The following is a 5,810-nucleotide window of genomic DNA, read 5'->3' as shown; positions in this document are numbered from 1 at the left end:
ATTTACCTACTCTAACGGGGACATCCTCTAAAACACCTAAGGGGTATTTGAAAGAACGGTCGGCCGTTTGTAGAGTTATATTGGTAGCTTTTAATTTACCCATATTCAACTTAGAACACACCAATAATGGCATGACGCTAACACTAGCACCCAAATCACATAATGCATTATCAATCAAGAGATTGCCAATATGACAAGGGATAGAAAAACTATCCGGATCTTTTAACTTAGGTGGAGACTTGTTTTGAAGTACGGCACTGCATTCTGCAGTGAAAGCTATCGTCTGTACCTCACTAATAGACCTTTTTCTCGTCAATATTTCTTTCATAAATTTTGCATACGAGGGGATTTGTGTGATCAATTTAGTAAAGGGAACTGTTACCTTCAAGTCTTTTACCACCTACAGGAACTTACCAAACTGCTTATCCAAATTTGACTTCAATTGACGATTGGGGAAAGGAAGTTTGATAATTGGCTTTGGAGCATTATTATTATTGTTTGGAGTAGCCACCTTCTCTGGAGTTGTACCCTGCAATGTAAAATTAGATATGTTAGTATTATCCTTTAGCCCTGCAGGGCTATCTACTACATTGTTTGGTTTAAAGGAATCAAGATTAGCATTATTTAATAAAACAGGTTCATCAACTCTGGGCATAGAGGGCCCTTCATAGTTTGAACCGCTCCTCAGAGTAATTGCAAATACTTGATCCGTAGGCCTAGTCGGCTGTGCCGGCAGAGCTTCCTGTTGGCGGGCTTGTAGAGTAGTGGAGAGTTGCGCAATTTGATTATCTACAATTTTATTATGCGCTAGAATTTGATCAATTGTCGCATCTCTTCTCTCCATGTGCTTTTGCATATTAACCAACATTGCTCTAATTTCCGCCAGAGAGGGGTCGGAAGATGGGGGGGTTTGTTGTGGTTGGTTCTTCTGGCTAGAATGGGGTTGATAATATTTCTGCTGCTGTGGCGCCTGTGGTTCTTGTGGTGGTGGATTTTGAACATTAGTGCTCCGGTAGGAAAGGTACGGATGATTCCGATACCCATGATTGTAGGTGTTGGAGTATGGGTTATTCTGCCTATAAGCTTGGAAGGCATTAACTTGCTCCACGGAACTCCTGCAATCTTGCTCCCAATGACCTACAATACCACAATTTTCACAGAAAGCCTCATTAGAATTATTATCAATTGCAGAAACATTAGCTACATTAGCAGTGCTCAGATTATCTAATTTTTGGCAAATAGAGGTTAGTTAAGCTGGCAAAAAGGATACAGAGTCGACACTATGCTTCCCCTTGTTAGCAAATCCTCTAGGGTTCCCATATTGGGAATTGTGTATCGCCATATCTTCAATAACATGACCTGCATCATCAACATTAAGATTCATAAATCTCCCACTAGCTGCATAGTCTAAAATTATTCTAGAGGAATTTCCAATGCCATTATAAAAGGCTTGGATTAACTGCATTGCGCTAAATTATGGTGAGGGTATTCTCTTTGTAAGTCCTTGAACCTCTCCCAAGCCTCATATAATGACTCATCGGCTTCTTGGGCAAAGTTCTGAATCGCACTCCGCAGTACTGTTGTTCTCTCTGCAGGATAATACTTGTTATAGAAATTCAAAACAAGAGTTTCCCAGTCAATTATACAAAGTGTGGTTCTATTTAATCCATTAAACCACAATTTCGCTTTTTCAGTTAAAGAGAAGGGAAAGAGAATCTCCTGATTTGGTCTTGAGTGACCCCGGCTTGCCTGATGGTGTTGCAATATTGACAATAGTCGGCAATGTGAAGATTCAGGTCCTCACCCTTGGCTCCACTAAATTGCTTCCTCTCTATCATCGTTATAAATTGAGGTTTGATTTCAAATTGAACCCCATCAAGAGCCGGGGTAGGGGTGAGATGTGGAAAATCCGTAAGCTTTGGTTGTGAATAATCACTAAGATTCTTTGGAGCCGTCATCTCTGATTCTGCGTCTGATGATGTCTCTGAATCGCTAGAACCAGTTGGAGGATCGCGGTGATTATTGTTATTATCACCAGAATCCGCCAGGATTTTCTTGTAGAGATTTTTCTGTCTATGGAAGGAACGTTCGATCTCAGGATCGAATGGGATGTAACCTGATCTGGAACACCTGGGCATAAACAAAAACTAGAAGCAAATATGAGATTTGTCTCAGAGAACTAACGCTCTCTGAGACAAAAAGGGAAATAATCTAGACTACAAAAACAATCAGAAATAAAAATAAAACCGTTTCCCCGGCAACGGCGCCAAATTTTGACAGGGTAAAGTCGTATCCCCTAATCAAAAGTAAATACCTAAATCCTCTGACTAAAGTAGATAGGGAAGTAGGGTCAACCTCCATAGGGAAACAAGTCTTTTTACTCCTAATTAATTATTATAATCTAAATTATCTAAGTAACTAATATTTATATTTGAGTATGAAACTAAACTACAAAGAATAGGAATAGAGGGAAAACAATATATAAAAGGATTTAGGGCATAGGTTCACCAATAAATAATACTCCAGGGTAAAACATAGTAACACTACAAAAAAAATTACTTACAGAAGCAAGAAAAACATGCCTCAAATGATAGTGATGTGGCCTCTAATAACTTTTAGAGACAACAAAGTAAGTGCCCTTAATAAGTCTGTCGCTAATTAATGGAATGCCCCTAAAGCCTCTTTTAGAGGCAATACAATATATTGCTTTTAAAAACCCATATATTTAGAGGCAACCATATAATCTTGCCTCTAAATATAATTAGAGGCATTATAAAAGCTTGCTACAAAATACCATATATATTCAAGGGCAACCATATAATTTTGCCTCAATATATGATTTGGGGCATCATTAAAATTTGCTTCCAAATAACATATGCATTTAGGGGCAGTCATATCATTTTGTCACAAAATATAATTAGAAGCAATTTGTATATTAATGCTAATGATATTTGATGCAAATAAAAATTGACGAGAATTTTTTTTGGAGGCACAATAGTACAATACATAATATATGCCTCTAATACATACATTGGTTTTAAATTAGATATACACAATTTATTCATAGAGTATCCAATTTTATGATTAACAATGTTGATTTCCTTAAAATAAACTAATTTTTTTTATTTATAATAGAATAGTCATTACATTATTGATCTAAAAAATGTAATTAAGTTATTACTAAATAACTTCGCTAGCTTCAATACAATTACATGACTTGTTATAAACATTTGATAAAGTGAAATAACAAAGAGTTTTCATTAAAACTCTAAGCTTGAAAAAAAGACATTATTTTCTTCAATTTCTTCCAATACGATCTCTAGCCATCTTCATTGTATAATCTCCTGTCATTGTATAAGTATGGAATTAATAATTTGTAACTTTGAAAAGTAAATAAAAATAACTAACTTATAAAAATAAGACAATACTTTTTATTTGAAGTCACATTGTGAGTTTCTTGCTCGAACTCAACTTCCTCATTTTCCTCGGGTAACATAATCACCATCTTTCTCAAGGGAAACATTGTACTTCTGCTTACTTTTCTTAACTTTCGAACTACTTACTAAGCTTGTCAAACAGGCAGTAATGCGCTTTATGCCCAATGTCTTCATTCTAATCTTGTTAGTTTCAATTGTCTTGAGACTTTGTTGTTCATACTCATTTTGGCTTATGTAATCATACTTTGAATGTGCTTTTCCACCCGATCTAGACATATCAGCACTAAAAAAACAAAATCATATATAAGTGTAAAATAAAAATTAGAAATCAAAGTTTTAAAAAACTAACGATATAGGTTGCTCAAAATCAAAGTTGGGTACAATTAAATGTCGTTCAAACAAAAATGCAAATACTCTTAAAAATAAGCAAATAGAATCTTAAGAAAAAAAAAAACCCAAACAAACAAAAAAAAACTACTTACAGTATATATATGACAATTACATAATAATATTACACCACACTATAACAATGTAAAGAAATCCATAACTACAATTAATAGACCAAACAATCAAAACATTTTAAATATAGATAATTCATAAGTGATAAAATTAAGTGCTTAACTGGTTAGTGAATGATTCAAATACATTGGTCATTTTTTTACCAAAAACCAAAGGCAATTAAAATAGATTAATGATAATCAGATAATGAATAAAGAACTAAGTTCAGTACTTCAGTGTGCAACCAAAGCCATTATCCTTAAACAATATTATAATAAACCATATCATGTATTCTTTTGACCTTGCTAAATCATTATTAGCCTTCACAAATTGCTAAATCCTTATATGTTGGGGCTGGGAGTATTAACTTAATGGCGTATCACGTATGATCATATCCTTGATCAAACATAATCCTTTTAAATACATGTTCTCCTATGTTTATTACTACTATTTGATATGCATAATAAACATCTGTTTCACTCTTTTCCCACACAACACATTGTTATATGCTGTTCATTCTTCTATATCTCTTCTTTATTTTTCTGACACAAATCATTAATCAACACATATTTTCACCAAATTCAACCCTTATTATACATTTTAATATTTTTAAATAGCGTTATACATTTAAAAAAACTTCCCTTATAGTATAATAGTAGATAATAAACATTGCATCAAATTGATAGATTTTATAGCATTCAATTTCAATTCGACAATCAAAGTAGTTCAATCTAAAATTTTTGAATAATAACCCTAAATTAATTCAATCTTAAAATTAAGAATACTTTAAATTCAAAATAATTAAAAATAACCAAAACAATTTACTTCTATTGATTATTGAAAATTTTAATTACCTTGGATAGTGATATGTACTCTGACCAATCAAGTTCGATCGGCCACAACTCCAAACGCTATTTTAATTCATCTCCCTTCGCTCGTCCAGAGTTCAGTAAGATTGTTTTTTGAAATTGCTTAGGGTAAAATTACGGGAGGAAAATTTGATAAAGAAAAATAGACAAGGGATAAATCACCACATACGGAGTATTTCACAAAATCAGGGAGGGAATAACAGATGAAATCAAAGTAATTCCCTCTCAATTTTTTGGGGCTAGTTTAGTTTCACAAATTTCCCGAATTTGAAACGAAATTCTGCCAAAATTATCATGAAGATAATCATGATAAGTGATTTTTTCTATTTTTTTTTTAATTTGTTGAAATTGAAGATATATTTTGAGGATTTGGTGGGTTGTTTTGTTCTTTTTGGAGAAATAATGGCGGAAGATACGAGAAATTCCTTTGCATTTTTTTCTTTTTTTTTTTAATTATATATGGTAAGGCTTGTTTTTTTTGGTGAAAATATATGTAAAGGCTTGTTTAGTTGTTTGTAATAAGGTTATAAAGCAATGCTCTTGCCGTCCAAAAAAATAAAAATAAAGCTATGCTCTTGTTTGTTACTGTATTTTATTTGGAATTTTATTTATTTTAATCCAAGAATAAGTTTTTAAGTTATTCAGTCAGTTAGGTTATGTTCACATTTACTGAATTGAGGTGAACTGAACTGATTGGAGCTGAACTGAACTGAACTGAATATTTTATGAGAGAAGGAAATTGGGAGCTGAACTGAACGGATTGGAGCTGAACTGAACTGAACTTATTAGAGCTGAACCTGAACTTCACTAAACTGAAATTAAGTAAATGTGAACAGGCCCTTAGAGCGTTTCGCAGGGGTTACTTATTCAGGGTTACTTATAGGGTTCAGTAGGTCAAGGGTTATCTATAACAGAGTTGCTCAGACGGTTACCGCGTTTTCTATGTGAGAGTTTTCCTTGACTGACTGAGTAACCCTTAAATAAGTAACCCTTAGCCGAGTAAAAC

General features: G+C 33.4%; 1 long non-coding RNA gene across 1 annotated transcript; it reads right to left on the bottom strand.

Annotated features, from left to right (window-relative positions):
* Positions 1 to 3,146: 3,146 nt before the first annotated feature.
* LOC110700025 lies at positions 3,147 to 5,442 on the bottom strand. The gene is made up of 3 exons (XR_002507072.1): positions 4,790 to 5,442; positions 3,429 to 3,720; positions 3,147 to 3,344 (listed from the first exon to the last, which is right to left on the bottom strand). It is a non-coding gene; the product is annotated as an uncharacterized LOC110700025 (long non-coding RNA).
* Positions 5,443 to 5,810: the final 368 nt, after the last annotated feature.

This window comes from Chenopodium quinoa, unplaced genomic scaffold, assembly GCF_001683475.1.
Source record: "Chenopodium quinoa cultivar QQ74 unplaced genomic scaffold, ASM168347v1, whole genome shotgun sequence".
Lineage (NCBI taxonomy): Eukaryota > Viridiplantae > Streptophyta > Magnoliopsida > Caryophyllales > Amaranthaceae > Chenopodium > Chenopodium quinoa.
This window is presented reverse-complemented; position numbering and strand designations above follow the sequence as displayed.